This window comes from Carcharhinus amblyrhynchos, chromosome 12, assembly GCF_965287045.1.
Source record: "Carcharhinus amblyrhynchos chromosome 12, sCarAmb.v2.hapA, whole genome shotgun sequence".
NCBI lineage: Eukaryota > Metazoa > Chordata > Chondrichthyes > Carcharhiniformes > Carcharhinidae > Carcharhinus > Carcharhinus amblyrhynchos.
The window spans coordinates 42,624,257-42,645,934 of NC_137335.1; the positions used below are offsets into that span (position 1 = coordinate 42,624,257).

General features: G+C 42.1%; 1 protein-coding gene across 1 annotated transcript in view; it reads right to left on the reverse strand.

Moving 5' to 3' along the window:
• sptbn1 (spectrin, beta, non-erythrocytic 1) overlaps positions 1-10,387 on the reverse strand; it is a 260,511-nt gene extending 250,124 nt beyond the window's left edge. The window contains exon 1 of the mRNA XM_080200448.1: positions 10,263-10,387. The gene's annotated coding sequence lies outside the window, so the exon portion shown is untranslated. The remainder of the gene's footprint in view (positions 1-10,262) is intronic.
• Between the last annotated feature and the right edge of the window lie 11,291 nt (positions 10,388-21,678).

Sequence of the window (21,678 nt, forward strand, 5' to 3'; positions counted from 1 at the left end):
TCAATAACTTTTGCTCGTCTATGTAATTTAAACATATAGCATTATACATTTATTCCCCCAATGCTAAGTGGCACTGCTACTTGTCAATCTCCAACATCCAATTTTCACATAGCTAAGTTTTATATTTCTTCAAATTTAAAGTTTATTTAACTTCACCGTAGGCAACATCCTGGTGAATCTCTTCTGCACCCTCTCCAGTGCAATTGCAACCTTCCTATAGTGAGGCTACCAGAATTGCACACAGTACTCCAGCTGTGGCCCGAAAGTTTTATGCAGCTCCAACATAACCTCCCTGCTTTTATAATCTATGCCACGACTGATAAACTCAAGTGTCCCGTGCACCTTAACTACTGTATTAACCTGTCCTGCCACCTTCAGGGATCTGTGGACAAGCAACCCGCCCCCCCCGAACCCTCTGAGCTTCATGTCCTGCCATTTGTTGATTACTCTCGTTACACTTTCAAAATGCATCTCCGCACATTTTTCAGGAATAAATTCCATCTGCCACTCATCTAGTCATCTCAAACTCATCTAGATCTTCCTGCAATCTAAGACCCTCTTCCTCATTATTAACTACGCTGCCAATCTTGATCTCATCTGCAAAATGACTCATCGTCCCCCACCCCAACATTCTCATCTATATTGTTTTATACCACAAACAATAAAAAGAGACCTAGTACTGATCCCTGTGGTACTCCATTAGACATTGTCCTCCAGTCACATAAATAGCCTTCCACCACCACCCCCTGGGCAGGATTTTACTGCCCTGCTCAAGAGAGAGCGGAAATTCCCGCCCTAGGTCAACAGGCAGTTCCGTTGTCAGCCCTTCCCCCACTCCAACTGCATGGCAGGTGGGGTGGTAGAATTTCAGCTTCTGTCTCCTATCACTAATGTGGAGATGGTGGCGTTGGACTGGGGTAAACACAGTAAGAAGTCTCTCGATGGCAGGTTAAAGTCCAACAGGTTTATTTGGCAGCACAAGCCACTAGCTTTCGGAGTGCTGCTCCTTCAATACGTGAGAGGGAGTTCTGTTCTCAAACATATAAAGACACAAACTCAATTTACGAAATAATGGTTGGAATTTACAGGTACTCAAATCTTAAAGGTACAGACAGACAATGCGAGTGGAGAGAGAGTTAAGCACAGTTAAAGAGATGTGTACTGTCTCTAGCCAGGACAGTTAGTGAGATTTTGCAAGCTCAGGCAAGTTGTGGGGGTTACGGAGAGTGTGACATGAACCCAAGATCCTGGTTGAGGCCGTCCTCATATGTGCGGAACTTGGCTATCAGTTTTTGCTCAGCAACTCTGCGTTGTTGTGTGTCGCAAGTTGCCAAGGCCGCCTTGGAAAATGCATTGAAAACCATAGAAAATGACAGCTCAAACAGGCCTTTTGGCCCTTCTTGTCTGTGCCAAACCATTTTTTGCCTAGTCCCACTGACCATGTTCTCATGAAGGCTGGGTAGTTTGCTGCGGACACAATGGTCTGTTTGAGGTTGTGCAGATTTTTGGAGGCAAGGGGGGGGGGAGAGGGGATGGCCTTCAGGAGAACAGTGACCGCGACACCACACAATCCTGCCACAGCAACCTTTGCAAGACATGCCAGATCATCGACACAGGTGCCATCATCTCACGCGAGAACACCATCCACCAGGCCACCAGGTACACAGCACATACACTTGCAACTCGGCCAACGTTGTCTACCTGATACACTGCAGGAAAGGATGTCCCAAGGCATGGTACATTGGAGAGACAATGCAGACACTACCACAATGGACAAATGAACACCACTTGACAATCACCAGCTAAGAATGTTCACTTCCTGTTGGGGAACACTTCAGTGGTCATGGGCATTCGGCCTCTGATCTTCAGGTAAGCATTTTCCAAGGCGGACTTCACGATACACGACAGCACAGAGTTGCTGAGCAGTGACCAATAGCCAAGTTCCGCACATGAGGATAGCCCCAACCAGGATCTTAGGTTCATGTCAAACTATCCGTAACCCCCACGACTTGCCTGGGCTTGCGAAATCTCACTAACTGTCCTGGTTGGAGACAGTACACATCTCTTTAACCTGTGCTTAACCCTCTCTCCACTCACACTGTCTATACCTTTAAGTCTTGATTATCTGTAAAGACTCAGATCCCAACCATTATTTTATAAATTGAGTTTGTGTCTTTATATACCCTGTTTGTGAACAGAACTCCCACTCACTGGTGAAGGGGCAGTGCTCCGAAAGCTAGTGGCTTCTGCTACCAAATAAATCTGTTGGATTTTAACCTGGTGTTGTGAGACTTCTTACTGTGTCCTACCACTAACCCAGTTTTGGATTCATCTTGCTAAGTAATCCTGGATCCCACGTGCTTTGACCTTATCAGTCTCACATATTAGACCTTGTCACAGGCTTTGCTGAAGTGCAAATAAACTACATTAACTGCACCACCCTCATCTACACACCTCGTCACCTCTTTAAAAAATATATCAAAGTTCGCCAGGCATGAATTCCCTCTGACAAAACCAAGCTGACTATCCCTGATCGAACTTGGTGGAGATTAATTTTTTCCTTCAGAATTTCCTCCAATAGTTTCCCCATCACTAACGTAAGACTCACTGGTTTATAATTCCCTGGTTCATCTCTACCACCCTTCTTGAAAAGTGGAACCACATTAGCTGCCTTCCAATCCTCGAACACCTCCCTTGTGTTCAGAGAGGAATTAAAAATTTGTGTTAGAGCCCCTTACATTCCTCCCATTGCAGCTTGGAATACACCTCATCCAGAGCTGGGGATCTGTCCACTTTTAAACCTTCCAAAACCTCCAACGCTTTCTCACTTCCTGGGTCAAACTGTTCAAGAACCTCTCAGTCTCTCTCCCCAAATGATGTACTTACATTCTCCTCCTCCTCCCTGAGTGAAGACAGAAATCAAGTTCTCATTTAATACTTTACCAATGCCCTCCAGCTTCACACGCAGATTGCCTCTTTGGTCCCTAATGGGCTCTATTGTTTCCCTGGTTATTTTCTTCCCCTTAATATTCTTAGAATATTTTGGGATTCTTCCCAATCCTACCCACCAGTGCTTTTTCCCCCTCTTTGCACTCCTAATTTCTTTAAGTTATCCCCTGCACTTTCTATACTCCGCTAAGGCTTCTGTTGATTTGCTCCCTTTGTACTTGCTAAATACTTTATTATCGAGTTCTGAATAATCCTAGATATCCAAGGTTGCTCCTACATGTCACCCTATAAAGGAATATGCTGGGCCTGTACTCTCCCCATTTCCTTTTTGAATGCCCCCCACTGCTCTGCTGTAGATTTTCCCACAAGAAGCCATACCTAGTCCACTGTGGCCAGATCCTATCTTCTTGTAATAAAATCTGCCTTCCCCTTTTTTGAAGGCCATCTTTCTCCTTTTCTATAACAAACTTAAAGCGTACTATGTTGTGGTCACTATCACTAAAATGTTCTTCCACTGCCATATCAAACAACTGTCCAACCTTGTTCCCCAGAATTAGATCGAGCACTGCACTGACCCATGTTGGACCTTTTATGTATTGACATAAAAAGCTCTCCTGAATACACTTCAAGAAATCTGCCCTGCCCTTAAATTCTTTACATCATATCTAACTCAATTAATATTGGGGAAGTTGAAATTCCTAATATAATTGCCCTATTATTTTTACACACCTCAAGTGAATTGCCAACATATCTGCTCCTCTAATGCCAATTGTTAGGAGGCATAATATTCCTAGCAATCTGATTGCCTCTTTTTATTCCTAAATTCTTCCTATAAAGCTTCAGTTAAAGACCTTTCCAAGATATTGTCCCTCCTTGCTGCAGTAAGGGACTCCTTAATTAATAATGCAACACTATTTCCTCTTTTACACACCCCCTGTCTCACCTGAAGATCCTATACCCAGGAATGTTGAGCTGCCAGTCCTGCCCCTTCCTCAACTATGTCTCTGTGATGGCAACAATATCACAATTCTATGTGTCAATCCGTACCTTTAACTCATCAGAACGGACAAACTTAAGATGCAGCAAATAGCTCTCCTCACTTGTAGGCCTCTTGTGATACGTTGCTCTCTCAAGACTCGAGTACACAATCTAGGCTGACACTTCAATACAGAGAGAACTGATTACTCCAGGTACTATCCTTTGGATGAAAACCTGAACTGAGGCCCCATTTGATGACGGGACTTAACTGGTTCAGGTAGATGATAGAGGTGCCATAGCACTAAGAATATGGAAGTGTCCTAGCCAACAACCTCCCTTATTCAACCACTGAAAAGCATATCAAGTGATCACGCTTCTCACTGCTGTATGTGACACCTTGCTCTGTGCAAGCTATCTGCTGTACCCTCCCATACAGGAATCACTACATTTAAACAAAAACTAGAATCTTTGAAAGATTGAATAAGAAAGTCAATGTAAAGACTTTTTTTTCCCCCCAATTCACCAGAATTCATAAAATACTATTAAAATAATATTAATAAAGGTACAAAGCCAAAATTTACCTCATTATTTTTTGTTACCTTAGACAGAAAATATATGCAAATGTATGGACATAAATCAAAAATCATGCTTTGCATTTAAAATTTCAGGTTGCTCCAGAATTTTCTGCCCTCCCCGCCAACCCTCGTTAGTTTATAAACTGCCATATTTCCAGAAGAAACATATGTGATCAATTTTCAAGGAATTACATCAGAACTTCACTTCACAGAACTAAAGGAGATTAATAATCTAACTTACACATTGAAAACTGGAAAACCAAATACTTGTTCATTTAATCAAGATCACAGTATCTTACACATCAAAGTTAGTTAGCAAGTATCCTTGAATCTAATGTACGCAAGGACTCTAACTTAAGTCTCAAAGTCAAACTAGCAAAAGAAATCTTATGATCAAATCCTGACACAAAATTTATGTTTTGTTAATGCAAATTTACTTGTGTGAACTGGCTTACCAAAAAGTCTTAATGGCTAAAACTAAATGCAGCCTCAGGTCACTCATTTCACTTGTTGGGTTAAACCTCTCAGATTGGAATGTACTAGCTAGTTTCAAATTGCAGTTTGAAACTCGCCAGCATTTCAAGGTTAATAAGCATTTGTAATGGAGGGATAGTTTCATGTACTGCAGTACCATATTTCACAAATTGCTAGTGAATCTCCTGTGGTGTTGGTCATCATAAGTTGAATGATAGACTGTTTTATAAGGACTCTAATACCATGTAATGCACAATGATTTGTTTTGTTGACAAGCTGAAGCAGTCTTCTTTTGTGGCCACGAAATCCAATAGTAAACATAGCTTCAGGCCAACAAGTATTTGATTGTTGTTCATGAATTAACAGATAGATTGTAAAATCCCTATAAAGTTTCAGGCTGAGATAGAAGCAGGTAGTCTGTGATCTGCAGTGTTGTTGCATTTATTTGCCAATCTAAGTAGGTACTGAAATGGAATTAAACCTGGCATCTAGTGAAGGAACTTTGCAGATAACTTTGTAAGTTTCCAGCTCTAGATCATAGAAAAGCCAGCACACGTTTATTTTAGTCTTTTACATGTATTTTAATCCTTTTATATCTTGACAATGAACTGCTTTATTTGGACTGTGACTGATGTGTGCTTGATGCAAAACATCACATATCATTTGCTCGTCACTGGTGATGCTCACACAATGCATATTTTATAAAAGTAGTAACAACATACCTTCTTATACTGCATAATTATAATGCTGTTAAAATGTAGGCATGAGTCTCTTTAAGAATACCAACTGCAACATGTTCTACTTTCTGACTGCTTGGATCAATTACAGGTCAGTGTTTCCTTTTCTTAAGGGTTGAAATATTTGATTGTCATTAAACAGAAGCTTAAAGATAACAATGACTGGAGCGCGCGCGCTTAAAAAACCCTAAAAACTGAAAAGTAAGATATGTCAATTTTAATGTAAATACAATTTGTGGTATACAATAAGCATTTTCAGAAGTTTCATAAAATGTTATGATAAACCAATAAATAAAAATATAAAGGCAAATACTGTGAAAGATAGAATCTGAAATAAAAATATATAATTCGCTCCATTCAACAGCATCTTCGCCATAAGTAATGTCAGCACATCTTCTGTACGTTATTCATGCCAAAATGAAGCTAGACTAATTGTGTTGAAATGCGGAAGCCCAAGAATAGCCAGTGGGCAGCATCGAAGCAGTCAGTAAATGTACAACAGGCTTAAAAAAAACAGAATAAGAGGTCAAAAGAACCAATTATGTATCTGGTACTGGGAGGCCCAGTGAGATAACTGCAGGTACCACTCTATTGTGGAAAAAATTGGGGACTTCATTGATTTCCTATTTTCTGTTGGCTGATGATGGAACCTAAAGGACATGTCATGGCACACGTACATTATTTTCTTTTTCCGAATCAAATAAGGAACAAATGAGAAATCTCATAGAGTAGCTTGTAGACAGACAAACAAAATTAAACTGAAGGATGAACTGAGATTTACAGGAACTCTTACTCTAAATAAAGGTTTAAGATTGATGCAAATTCCATGCATGATAAAATTAATAAAAGGAAAATGGAATCTGTTCATGTTGGCTAAATTTCAGATTGATTTGTCACAAATAAGGTTTGATTCGGGAAAACATAGTAGCATACTACCCTTTTACATCTGGAACTGATTTCAAATCCAGTTTATACTGAGGCACAAACATCTTTCTCCATTGTCTTTATTAAAAATAAGTTTGGAAAGTCTTAATCCAGTTTCTGATGAACCTGCCTCTAAACTGATGCTGCACAACTTTTAAATTAGCATGCTTTCAGGAAACATTAGGAATAATGTTCCTAATGTTTCCTGAAAGCATGCTATAGGAAATTAAAATGCCACACTAGTGCAATTAGAGGTGCTTAAATTAAGATGCAGAAATTGAAGTAGAATTTAATGAGCTTGTGTCTAGCCATGCTGCATTAAACCTTGACACCCAATACCAACAATCTACATACATAAAATGGAAAGATGTTCAGTTTCCAATATTATTATCTGGGTTTTTAAAAAATAAAGTTTAATCATCCATTGGGCAGCTCAGGCCTTACCGTGCCAGGGACCCTGGTTCAATTCCTGCCTTGTGTGAATGTGTGTGTGGAGTTTGCACATGCTTTCTGTGTCTGCATGAGTTTCTTGCAAGTGTTCCAGTTTCCTCCCACAGTCCAAAGATGTGCAGGTTAGGTGGACTGGCCCTGTTCAATTCCCCATTTGTGTCCCAAAATGTATAAGTTAGTGGAATAAATACATGAGGTTACAGGGATAGGGTCTGGGTAGGAGCTCTGTTGAAGGGCTGGCACAGACATGATGGGCCAAATGGCCACCTTCTGCACTGTAGCAATTTTATGATCAACCAAAAAATACCATGCAATTAACAAAATAATGTAAACAGATTGCTTTCAGTAGACTAATGAACAATCTGGGGTTGTATTATACAAATATTTTTGAAATCTTGCCAAAACTGCACATTCAAATGCACAATGACATATGAATCGCCTTCGCTCAGCTGAAGTTATGAAAATAACATTAGAGAGAATTTTGATGCACTAGACTTTTAATGGAATCAATACTGGAGCAGGAGGGTAACATATCAACTTTCCTGCAGCGTAATTACTTTGTGCAACCAAGCAGTCTATTTAGCAGTGTATTATATAACATATGGGAATGTGTTACAAAGTAGCAACAATACATAAAAATTGAGATGACATCACCAAACATGGGTGAAGCTTCAGCATTTTATCCATGTCACCTCAAACTTAATGTTATGTCCTTGAAATGCATTCCAACCAGCTGCATTCATCAACCCGAGAGTACAGTATTCAATGCTTGGATAATTGTGCACAGGATAAATATTTCCACTCCTACACAAAGGAAAGTTACGAGATATGAAAAGTTGGACCAGTCTTAGTTTCTTTGTTACTCAACATTAAAACAAAAATGCTTTCCAGCAATAAATTCAAAATATATTGAAGTAATTGTCAATAATTGTACTCATACATAAAAGGTTGGTTATAATGAGTACCTAGCATCATACAGGCCATTTCCAAATAAAATCATAGCCAATCAAAATAGTACTGATTTGACCTCAAAACTACAAAATAAACTGCAATCAAATCAGATGACGGGTCTACTTATCAAACTAACACCTTGATCGTCAAGATTTCCATCCATAAATCTCTAAAACCGGTGATCATCAGATATCACAATGTTATCTAGGTTTAGTTACTGAATCACTAAAGTTTAGGTGATGCAGCTTGAGAAATACAATATCCAGGAAAGTGCTGAATAAGTACACAGTAAAACTGATTGTCAGAAGAAATCCATCAATATATTGACCTCTAAAGATATCAAATTAATATACAGAAAGTGGGGTTACAGCCACTGGACAGAGTCGAATCTCTAGTTGAAAGGGGATTTGGACAAAAGAAATGGCAAAATGGATATCACGTTAGTTTATTGTAAGGTACACCACTTTGTGACTGATATCTTACCATTGTATGGGACGACCAAGAAATTCCACAATGAACTATCATTTATTCCCTATCAACAGGGATGTATTTAGGAATACATTCAGTCTGGAGTAATGGCAAGGAAACATAGTGGGTAATGGGGCTGATGCACGTCAAAGAGAAAACAGTTCAGGACAGTGTATTATCAGCAGTAACGTTGGTCTGTAGAGAAAAGAGGGTGGGTAAAAAAAATTGTCATTGAACTTGACGTTGCCATATTCAATGAGTCATGCAAGTAACAGCCGTCTGAGCACAGGGCCACCAAAGGGTCTTTCCAAAATTTGCAATTCTGCAGTCTTAGCTTCGCTTATTTCGCGTGAACGACATGCCAACTAGGTAGATAACTCATCGGTCAGTGATGGGTACAGGTCAGCAATTACAACATTAATTCGGTTGTTCCTCTGCAACAGCGCAATTCAGTGGATCAATTAAAAACGCTCGATGCTTTTGTACGGACTGTTGACCTGAAGCCGCCCAAAACTTAATCCAGATTATAAGCCTTTAGATCCAAAGGATCAAAATCATATCAAGGCTATGTTTCAAGAAGTTATTTAATACCTACACTTCCGCGATCCAACAATCTCCCAAAACCGTGGAAGAGCTTGCCAGAGCAAACTATGTTCAAATTGTATTATATGCATTGAAAATGTTCATGAGGTGGGTCGCATAGTTTATCTTGATTACTGGAAGAGGGCTGGGATGCGAAAAAACCAGGATGTCTTTACCGCCCCTCTGTGTACGCCATTGGAAATGGAGGATAGGGTAGAGTACAATCAACAGGATAATCAACTTTACATCCGCTAAATGTCATCTCAAAACTCGTTTTACAATTGCAAATCTATGCACTGTGATTGCCCACATCGTATCTGACCCCACCCCAGTCAATCTATCTGTACAGCGAAGATTAATATTGAATGCAGCTGCAAGCTGGACACAAGCACTGCATTCGGTTGCAGCATTGCGATTCATAATAAAGCATCGCGTTAACAACCACTCCCACCCCCTCCTCATTACCAATTCACTATGACAAAATGCGCAACTTTCCACGCTTTACACTGCCACTTACCTTTAATATTACTGTTAACTGTCTAAAAAGGGAAAATTAAGAATCAAGAGCAATTTACGAAAAAGATCTCCATCAGATCTGCAAGAGCTCTTTTAAAATAAAAAAACAGCCATTTAAAAAAAATACGGTTCAGATTCTCAATCGAAATTGTATTTAATCTGACAGCAGCAATCAGAATTAAAACCAAAGGGCTTGGTTTTTCGCGCATTCAACAGCTCTTGTTCTGGTTTCAGCCTGAGATCCGCACGGCCACGCCTATTTGCATCCGTACCGTTAGATTAACGTGGGGACAGAGAGAAAAAAAAATACATTTTGCACAAGACTCAGACTTGGACAAAATGCCATCGGCAAAATCCCCGACCAAAGACAGGGTTGTAAACAAATGTTCGAACCCAGACTGGGGTTGTTTACACATTAAACAAATGCATCTGCTTCAGTTAACAGCATCACAGCCACAGATAACGTGGATATTCCCACCTCGGGCTTCTCTCCACCTTGAGATTCATATTTTAAAATGAATCAGTCACTATGTCTATGCTCCGTACAATCGAGATTATCTACGTTATTAGATATTAAATGAGGGGAGGGAGGGAGGGAGGCTTGGTGCGACCTATTTCCCCGTCCGTTCACCATTCTCGCCCAGTGAAGGATACATACCTTTATCCAGAGAGGCGAGTAATGTGGATCTGCGGGAGCGAAAGCCGAGGCTGGGAGAATCCGCACCGTGGAGCAAAAGCAGAGGCACTGATTGAGTGGGCGCTGACACAGGGAGGCAGACGGGGAAGAGGAGGAGGGAGTGGGGCGGGGACAGCAGCCAGCGTCACCTCACTCCATCTCATCCAAGAGCGCTGGCCCGTGCCGCGGACAAGCCTGGAGCTCGGCGCTGGGGACACAATGCTCACTGCCTCGCGCACGGAATCCACTCCCCGAGTGATGGCGGCTGGCCGGCACTGCGGCGGAGGGATAAACAAGCCGCGCGCGGCTCGCGGGTGAAGCGGCCGCGGCTCGAGCGCTTCCCGCAGGCCCGACAGCAACTCCCGTGGACAGGTCCAGTGCGAAAAACCACGCACCAGTCAGTATCGTGCGGAGAAGTCAAAACCCAAGTGAACAGAGGACATCTTAACTCCTTTAATGCGAGTGACCAATAAAGCGTCTGGCATCCCGGGTTTTATCACTGGGGCGTGGTGCAGAAGCGACAACCTGTATAAAAACACTGGTCCAGCCTCAGCTGGCGTTTTGCAACCAGGCCTTGGGCCACTACAGTTCAGGAAGGATGTGAAGGCATCCCCCCTGACAGCAGAAAAAGTCACAGGAAATTGGTTCCAGGGATGAGGAATTTCAGTTACGTAGAAAGATTGGAGACGTTAGGACTGGTCTCCTTGAAGAAGACAAAGTCTGGGAGAAGGTTTGATAAAGGTATTTGAAATCATGAGGTATCTAGAGTAGAAAGGGACTAACTATCCCCATTGAAATTGCACTACAGGTGGTTTACTAGGTTGTTACCTGGAATGAGTGGATTGTATCAGAATGAAAGGTTAGACAAGTTGGGCTTGTTTCCACTGGCGTTCAGAAGAATGAGGGGTGACTTGATTGACGTATATACCCTGACTAATCTTAACAAGGTGGACGTGGAAAGGATATTTCCTCTTGCAAGTGAGCCCACAATAATGGGACACTGTTTAAAAATTGAGGGTCACCCTACTAGGAGAGAGATGACGTGAACTTCTTTCTCTCATCGAGTCAACGCAGACATCATGGGCTATGTGGCTTCCTGTGCTGTAGCTGTTTCAAGAATATGATTATTACAATAATACAATGATGGCCCTGTAAAGGAGCAATTCCTGTATTGTTTCTTTTGCTAATTATCTTAAATCTGTGCCTCCTGTTTCTCAATCCTTTCATATGAATTGGCCCCTCAAGCCTGCTCTACCATTCAGTTAGATTATGGCTCATCTGTTTCAAATTCCACATTTTCATCTACCCTAATAATCTTTGATTCTCTTGCCTAACAAAAATCCAGTTCTGACAAAGGTGGTGTTGAGATGCTCAAGATTATGAGAGGGAGCAACTGTTCCCCTTAGTTGAAGGGTCACTTACGAAGGGACACAAGTTAAAAGTGACGGGTAGGAGGTTTAGGGGGGATTTGAGGAAATACATTTTTACTCAGAGGGTGGTGACTCAGAGGTCTGGAATGCACTGCCTGGGAGGGTGGTGGAGGCAGAATGCCTTGCATCCTTTAAATGAGTACTTGGCATACCATAACCTTCAAGGCCATGGGCCAAGTGCTGGCAAGGTGGGCAGCCAGGGCATTTAATGCACTGGTGCAGACTCAATGGACTGAAGGGTCTTTTCTACTTTGTAGTATTCTGTGATTCTGAAAGGGTCATCCAGACTTGAAACATCGGCTCTATTCTCTCTCCACAGATGCTGTCGACCTGAGATTTTCCAGACTTTTTTATTTTTGTTTTAGATTCCAGCATCTACTGTATTTTGCTTCTATTATAAGAATGTATCTACTCCATCTTAAATATCTTCAATGATCCCACCTTCTGGGGTAAAGTTCCAAAATCACACAACCTGCATAAGTGGTTAGGGTTTGGAATGTACTACCTGAGAGTAGTGGACGCAGATCAATTTCTAAATTGTATCATCCGAAAAGGAAGAATTTGCAAGGCTACAGGGAAAAAGCAGGGGAATGGCACCAGGTGAATTGCTCCTTCTGGTGCTAACAGAGACACGATGGGGCTAAATTGCTTGCTGTGCTGCAGCTGTTCCAAGAATATGATTATTATAAAAATACAATGGTGGTCCTTTTAGGAGCAATTCCTTATTGACGATTCGAGAGAGACCATTTAGAGATGGGCAACAAATGATGTTCTTGCCAGCAATGTCACATTCCATTTAATTTTGTGTTTATATCAACCAATAAATACACCATTGTTTTTAAGTACAAGTAAGACATGCAGTAGCAAAATTATATTTTTGAGGGGGTTCTCCTCTCAGTGCTACAAAATGACTACCAATCATGAATTGGAAAACAGTTTTTTATGATATGCTGGTTGACTACTGAAGAATATATCCAGATTTGTTCGGCAGCAGCACAAATATAGAATTTAATTTTTACTCTGGAATTGGTTGGTACAAAAGTTAAATCTAGACAGATTAGATCTTTTGGACAATTAACAAATTAGCTAGGCTATAAATTAGGCTGGAGACTATCCAACTGTTATCAATTCACCTGGGTGGTACAGTGGTTGGCATTGCTATCCCACAGAGCCAAGAGACCCAGATTCAATGCCACCCTCGGGTGACTGGAGTTCACATGTTCTCCCCATGCATATGTGGGTTACCTCCAGATGCTCCGTTTTCCTCCCACAGTCCAAAGATGAGCAGATTAGGTTGATTGGCCATGCTAAATTGCACCTTAGTGTCAGGGGATTAGCAAGGTTATGGGGATAGGGCCTGGATGGGATTGTTGTCAAACTAGGTTTGATGAGCTAAATGGCCTCATTCTGCACTGTAAGGATCCTATGATTCAGTCTTATAGAAGAAACTAAATACATTGCAATGGAAATAACAGAATTGACAATTACAGATGCATTAAATGCTCCTTTAACTGCATTTGTAGATGCTTCTTGAAAGCTTGGATTTTCTTTTAGAACAAGTAGCTTTGCATAATTTTTGCTTATTAAATGGCAATGTCTAATGATAAAAGGAGAAATTCACTAATGTTGTTTCAAGTAGCAAATGATTTCAGAATTAGTACTAACAACATTTAGTTATTTTTTTCCTAAAACCTAAAGAAGGTTATATTTTGGTGTAAATGAATACCTGAAAATTAATCATTTGAGGACATGTACGTAAGTGAAGAAATTGAACTTTTAGGATCCAGCAGCAAAAGACTAAAAAACTCATAAGGGAACAAATGAATTTTGATAGAAAACTTGTATGCATCAAACAGCCAGAGTTTTTATGGCTATAAATAGGAAACTTGAGGTAAATGTGGGACCTCTACTGAACAAGACTGGTGAGTTGATAACAGCAAACAAAGAAGTGGTGTATATGCTAAATCCATTTTTTTGCAACCATCTTCACCGTGGAAGACATTGCAAATATCCCCAAATTTTCAGATGGGCTGATTTCAAATAACATGGTAGAATTTATAAAAATCCCAATGACAAGGGATAGAGAATTAGAAATTCGCAGAACTAAAGGCAGACAAGTCGCCAGGATCAGATGAACTGTATGCTAGGTTTTTAAAGGCAGTGGCTGCAGAAATAGTGGACCCATTGGTTGAAATTTTTTGTAACTCATTAAATTCTGGGAGGGTACCAGAAGATTGCAAAAGGCAGAAGTCAGGGAACTATAAGCCAGTTAGTTTAACATTATACTGCATCTGCTGTGCATATGCCCACTGATTTCAGTGTCCAAATCACACTGAAGCATCTTTGCATCCTCCTCAATGCTCACTCTCAGTGATTTCAACTTCCACCTCAACTTGCCATACTTTCCCCTTAGTTTATTGCTCTGTTAACCTCCTATGATCTCTCCCTCCAAGTAAACGCTACGAAGAATATTCACAGCCATTTTATGATCTTGCTGCCTTCTGTGGCCTTGCAACTGCTGTTACATGCATCAAAGATAAAGCACATCTCATCCTTTTTTATATCATTTTCTACCCACATTCCTCATCCTTCAACCCTACCTTCCTCTTGTGCCCACCCAAGAAATAAAGTACCCCCTAATTCACATATAAAAACATCCACTTGAATTTATATAACACTTCTAATATATTAAAGCACAGGAATTTTGTAAACAAAGTTTTATACCAAGTCATATGAGGCAATATTAGTGCAGGTGGCCAAAATCATGGTCAGAAGGAGGTTTTGAGGATCACCTTGAAGGAGGGAGGAGGTTTAGGAAGGCTTTCCAGCACCTAGTTTGCCGAAGGCAGGAGCACCAATAGTGGAATAACCCTCACCTGCACCTTTGAGGTCATAGTACCCACTAAAATCATTACCTCTCTAACCTTTGCCAATCCTCTGGTACAGCTCTCATCACTGCTCCACCACAGACAAAGGCTTAGCCACTTACCACCATTGTTGATCCAAAAAAACACTGATTCTGCTATTGCTTGCTAAAAATGCTCACTATTCTATCCTGGAATTAAAGCCTATCCTGGAATTAAATGATAATCTCCAACTGAAAGCCATCTCCTTAAACCCCTCCTCCCTGTCTCCTTGACTTTCACCTCCAATGATGAGAGGAGCTTATGGACTTCTTTGACCTTAAAATTGAGACTATCTTATTAGTTGCCTCTGTTGTTTTCCTCCTTTTCCTTTGCCCACTGGGTTCAGTATACTCTAATGCTCCTCCCCTATCCTTGCACTTCACTTATCTTTATCTAGTTTCTCAACTGTCTCCCGTTATGCCTTCTCTGAGTGCATCTTGTCCATGAAGCCCATCTGTTGCCACCTTAATCCTATTCCCATTACATTGCTACTCATCAACTTCCTTTCTTGGTCCCTATGTTAACTGATATTGTTAATGATTCTTTCTCAGGTACTGTCACTTTCTCCTTCAAAACTGCCGTTGTCACTCTCCTCAAAACTTTGTCCCAGCTGTCCTTACAAAGTATTGCCTTTCTCCACTGTTCCTCTTCCAAGTCCTGAATGTATTTTCATCTCCCAAATCTATATACTCATCTTTCCTGGAATTCCATGTTTGAAACCTTCTGGTTATAATCATGGAGGTTTACACCATGGAAACAGGCCCTTCGGTCCAACTTGTCCATGCCAACCTTTTTTTTAATGACTAAGCTAGTCCCAATTGCCTGTGTTTGGCCCATATCCCTAATAGCCATCGTACTCATGTAACTGTCTAAATGCTTTTTAAAAGACAAAATTGTACCTGCCTCTAAGATTGACCAGTACATTTACCTTTTCTGCAGAGAACAGATAAATTAACAAATTTACAAATCTTTGTCAGAATTTAGGCTTTCTTAATATGCCTTTAAAATGTTATATTGGGCAAAGGTCTTTGAAGTATATCTATTATTTGAAATGAATTAGTTCTGTTATTAATGACATCAGTAAAGAGAGATAAAAGCTTGCTATATGTAATCTAATTTGACCTGTTTTGTTTTGAGTGAGTGAAATGCATGTAGTCATAATCCTGAAAACATATTTGTTGAGTAGTAAAAAAATGCCTAATTTTTTTGGGAAGCATCTCTGAGACATAAACTCAGTCCTGTGATGAAGTATGATATTAACCTCAAAATGTGATGTGATTTGATCGCTTAACATGAAAACAACTGAGTATAAACAGCGATGTAAAGGAAATGATGTCATTGTTTCCAGCTAATGCCTGAATGCTTGCTACTTCTGTGTGGGTGAGTCTTCTGTACCCATTCAGTGTCTACTGGGAAATAAATTTATTTTAAGATGTTACTTAGATTTGGTCACTGCTGAATGTTTGAGTAGTAATGAAATGCCAGCTGGATGTAAATAAAAAAGTCCCTATGGATCTCTTCTAAATTTGACCAAAACTAAGGATTGTGCCAGCCGAAAAACTATTAAAAAATGTAAACTGTTCCATATGATGCACTGTTGCAAGACAAAACTTCTACAGCTTATTCCCAGCAGTCTGCTTTCCACACCACCTGAATATTGAAACATAAAAATCTTTCTATTATGACTCTTATTGCACACTTAATTTATAACTCTATATTGAGAGTAATTCATTGGTTTTACATTTTACCAATCATACACATATATTACTCCTTGACTTTTGTTTGTGCATGTGTCTGACTTAACTCTGTTCATTCATTATTGTATTATCTCTATATTCTTCATTGTTCATGCTGCAATACTTCATTTCATTTCCAACAACGTACCCACATGCGTGGACATTTTACTGAACAGATGGGAAACGATTCAACCTACTGTCCTTCAAATCCAAAACCAAAGTTACACCAACCTCACTAATTGAACTCCTGTATGTAGATAATGTTTTCGAACATTTGTGTAGAATCTGAGCTCAAGGCCACTGTTAATTCCTGATGTGAAGCATATGAGAAAATGGGCCTTTCACTTAATCCTAAAGCTAAATATTCCAATCAGATCTCACAGCTCAATGCTTCCTCTTGTCATCAGACATGAAATCCTGGAAAATGTGGACCATTTTTCAGATGTTGGGGGTCTTTCCTTGACGAAGGTAGATATAAATGATGAAACTCATCATCACTTCCAATGTTGCAGCTCAGCCTTTGGCTGACTGAAGAAAAGAATATTTGAAGTCCAGGATCTTAAAGTGACAACTGAGGTTGTGGTTTACTGGACAGCAGTGATCCCTGTGCTCTTAAAAACTTTGGAAACTTAGACAAACTACATTGGGCACCTCAAAGCACTGGAGTAATATCACCAGATCTTGTGAAGATTTGCTGTAATTAAATATAATCGAGATAAACCACTTGGGGCAGCATGGTGGTACAATGGTTAGCACTGATGCTCACAGTGCCAGGAACCTGTGTTCAATGCCTGGCTTGGATCATTGCATGGAGTTTGCACATTCTCCCCATGTCTGCATGGATTTCCTCCAGATGACCTGTTTTCCTCACGATCCTCAAAATCCAATGGCAAGAAAGGCAATCCAGCAGCCAAATCCTTTCCCAAGCCAAAATGGCTGGCATTACTGAACAGTTCCATTGGGCAGGACATGCTGTTTATATGCCTGATACCAGACTTCAGAAATAACTGCTGTACTCAAAATTTGGGCACAGCAAGAGATTCCCAGGCGAATAGTGGAAACACTTTAGGGATGTCCTCAAAGCATTGCTGAAGAGGCCAAACATCCATGTTGATTCATGGGAGTCTGATCTGTGGCCAACCAAAATGGAGAAGTTTCATTTGGGAAGGCACCGAACACAATTAAAAAGTAGAACCGACAAGGTGGTTATCTCTGGGCTACTGCCTGAACCGAATGCAGATGGGCGTAGGGTTGACAGGATTAAGGAAGTGAATGGGTGGCTCAGGGATTGGTGTGGGAGGAATGAGTTTGAATTTATGGGGCATTGGCACCAGTATTGGGGTAGGTGGGACCTGTTCGGGCGGGATGGGGTTGGTCTGAACCGTGCTGGGACCAGAGTGCTGGCGAATCGAGTAAAGAGGACTGTAGACAGGGCTTTAAACTAATTGGGGGGGGGGGGAGGGTGCGAGGGTAGGTGATGTTACGAGGTCTAAAGTTAAGGAGAGGGTACAGGCAAGGGAAGTGGCCGAGGATGTCCCAATAATAGAGGGAGTAGGGGGCATGAGTATAGTTGGTGGCGTTACGGCAAACAGGGTCCAGGTGAAGGCTGGGATGAAAGCACTTTATCTGAATGCACGAAGCATTCGGAATAAAGTGGATGAGCTGGTGGCGCAGATCGACACAAATGGATACGATCTGGTGGCCATTACAGAGACGTGGCTGCAGGGTGACAGGGACTGGGAGCTGAATGTACAGGGCTATCAAGTGTTTAGGAAGGATAGGCAGGAGGGAAAAGGGGGGGGCGTAGCTCTGCTGATTAAGGATAGCATCACGGTGGTAGCGAGGGATGATATTGGAGCCAAGGAGCAGAGGGTGGAATCGTTGTGGGTGGAGATTAGGAACAGCAAAGGGAGGAAGACGCTGGTGGGTGTCTATAGGCCCCCGAATAATGATCTGGAGGTGGGGCGGGCTGTTAACGCGCAAATAAGTGCGGCGTGCAGGAATGGGACGGCCGTAGTTATGGGGGATTTCAATCTGCATATTGATTGGTCGACCCATGTTGGACGCGTAGGGCTCGAGGAAGAGTTCTTGGAATGCTGCCGGGATAGTTTCCTCGAACAGTGTGTGTTGGAGCCGACGAGGGAGCGAGCTATCTTGGATCTGGTGCTATGTAATGAGGCGGGTAGAATTAGGGACCTTGTGGTGAAGGATCCTCTTGGGGAGAGTGATCATTGTATGGTGGAGTTTCTGGTGCAGATGGAGGAGGAGAAAGTGGGTTCCCGGACACGCGTCCTTTGTTTGAATAGAGGGGAGTACGGTAGGATGAGAGAAGAATTGGCGAATGTGGACTGGGGGAGCGCGTTGGAGGGAGGGTCTGTTGAGGAGCAGTGGAGGATCTTTAAGGAGATCTTTCTTGGTGCTCAGCAGAAATTTATTCCAATGGTCAAAAAGGATAGTAGGAGGAGAGGTAATAAGCCGTGGATAACGAAGGAGGTGAAGGAAAGTGTTAAACTAAAAGCGGAGGAATTTAGAGTAGCTAAGAGTAGTGGGCGAGAAGAGGATTGGGAGAGGTTTAAATGTCAACAAAGATTGACAAAGAAGTTGATAAAGAAGGGTAGGAGAAACTATGAAGCTGGGCTAGCGCTTAATATAAAAAAGGATAGCAAGAGTTTTTATAAATATATAAAAAGGAAGAGGCTGGCTAGGGTGAATGTTGGTCCTTTAGAGGATGAGAAAGGGGACCTAGTGGTAGGGGATGGGGATATGGCTAAGGTACTGAATAACTTTCTTGTTTCTGTCTTCACGGAGGAGGACGTGAATAATTTGCCGGGTGTTAGCGATGGAAAGGTGGTAGGACTGGAGGGTCTTAATGACATTACTGTTACTAGAGAGGCGGTGCTCGACAGACTGGAGGGGCTGATTGTGGACAAGTCCCCAGGACCGGATGGAATGCATCTGAGGGTTCTGAAAGAAATGGCGGAGGTGATAGTGGATGCCTTGGTGGTTATTTTCCAGACGTCGCTGGATTCCGGGGAAGTGCCGGATGATTGGAAAACGGCTAATGTTACGCCGTTGTTTAAGAAGGGTGCCAGGCAAAAGGCGGGGAATTATAGGCCGGTTAGTTTAACGTCTGTGGTAGGTAAAATGTTAGAATCTGTCATTAAGGAGGAAATTGCGAGGCATCTTGAAGGGAATTGCTTGATAGAGCAGACGCAGCACCATTTCATGAAAGGGAAGTCGTGTCTGACAAATTTACTGGAGTTCTTTGAGGATGTGTCTAGGGCGGTGGATAGAGGAGAGCCGGTGGATGTGGTCTTTCTAGATTTTCAGAAGGCATTTGACAAAGTACCTCACAAGAGGTTATTGCAGAAGGTCGAGGGACATGGAGTTGGGGGTAGGGTGTTAGCATGGATAGAGGATTGGTTGTCAAATAGGAGGCAGAGAGTGGGGGTCAACGGATGCTATTCGGATTGGCGGATGGTGACCCAGGGGTCAGTGCTGGGGCCTCAGCTTTTTACCATTTATATAGATGATCTGGAGGAGGGAACCGAGTGTAGGGTGTCGAAATTTGCTGATGACACCAAGATTGGGGGAACGGCAAATTGTGCGGAGGGTGTGGAGAGTCTGCAGAAGGATCTAGATAGGCTGGGCGAATGGGCCAGGAAATGGCAAATGGAATTTAATGTTGGCAAGTGTGAGGTGGTCCACTTTGGTAGGAAGAATGGTAGGAAGGACTATTACTTACGGGGCGAAAAACTGCAGCAGGCGACGGTGCAGAGGGACCTCGGGGTCCTTGTGCATGAGTCGCAAAAACCCAGCTTGCAGGTGCAGCAGGTGGTCAGGAAGGCGAATGGGATGCTGGCCTTCATAGCAAGGGGGATTGAATATAAAAGTAGGGAGGGCTTGCTGCAGCTGTATAGGGCATTGGTGAGGCCGCAGCTGGAGTACTGTGTGCAGTTTTGGGCGCCGCACCTGCGCAAAGATATTTTGGCCTTGGAGGGAGTGCAGAGGAGGTTTACTAGGCTGATACTGGAGTTGAGGGGTTTGAGCTATGAGGAGAGGCTGAATAAACTGGGCTTGTACTCGTTAGAGTTTAGAAGAATGAGGGGAGATCTCATTGAGACGTATAAGATGATGAATGGGATGGATAGGATAGAGGTGGAAAGACTCCTCCCGCTCAAAAAAGACAGTAGGACTAGGGGGCACAGTCTCAAGATAAAAGGGGGGCGGTTTAGAACGGAGTTGAAGAGGAACTTCTTCACTCAAAGGGTGGTGAATCTCTGGAATTCTCTGCCTGTTGAAGTGGTGGAGGCTGCCTCGCTAAATATTTTTAAGACGCGGGTTGATGGGTTTTTGATAAGAGAGGGGATTAAGGGTTATGGGGAGAGGGCGGGAAAGTGGAACTGAGCAGCGACAGATCAGCCATGATCTTATTGAATGGCGGGGCAGGCTCGAAGGGCTAGATGGCCTACTCCTGCTCCTATTTCTTATGTTCTTATGTACATCAAGAGACTGCATCGAAAATACGAGGTGTGAAAGAGAGCACATAAATCTCAAGAACAACTAATTTACCCAATCCTTTGAGCACCACTGCCCCACATGCAGCAACATCTGCAGATTGCGCATCGGACTTATCAGCCACCTTAGAACCCATCAAAATTGATTTGCACCATTAAATATGCAGGGGGACCACAATTCATAAACCACCTGTGCCAATTGAGGTGGAGTAGGAAGTGCATGAATTTGGTGCAGTTGCTGCATTTACCTGAATGTATTGTAGAACTGAAGACCTGCAATGCTGTTGACTACCTCTGCGCCTGACAGGGAACAGTGTTCTAATAACATGTGGCGCAAGAAACCATCTCTTAAAGGCAGTTTGCCCTTTTTAAAAGGATACTGCACTGAATTACAGGAAACCACTGATGAATAGTAGTGCTGTAATTCTAAATATGCAAAATGGAACACCCAGGGCAGAGAAAGGATGCTAGATTCATAGATGTGGAATTGGAGACCTTAGGGATGGAGATAGATAAGAGGAAAAATGCCCTGATTCCTGGGAGAGGCAGAAGGCTCTCAAGATTCATTGCAGAAGGGAGTGGAAACAGGTGATCAGGGAGGTCAGTTCCTTATGTCGAACCTGAGAACTGGGCAGCAGTGCCACAAGATGTCTAATGACATACAGGTGACCAAAGTCAATGAATGTGTCTTCACATGACAGATGCTATCCATCATTTCAGCAGGCTGTCATGCTGCTCAATGCCTTACATGGCATCAATCATCTAGCTCCAGTCCCTGGTACTCTGGACACATGCATAACATCCAGATA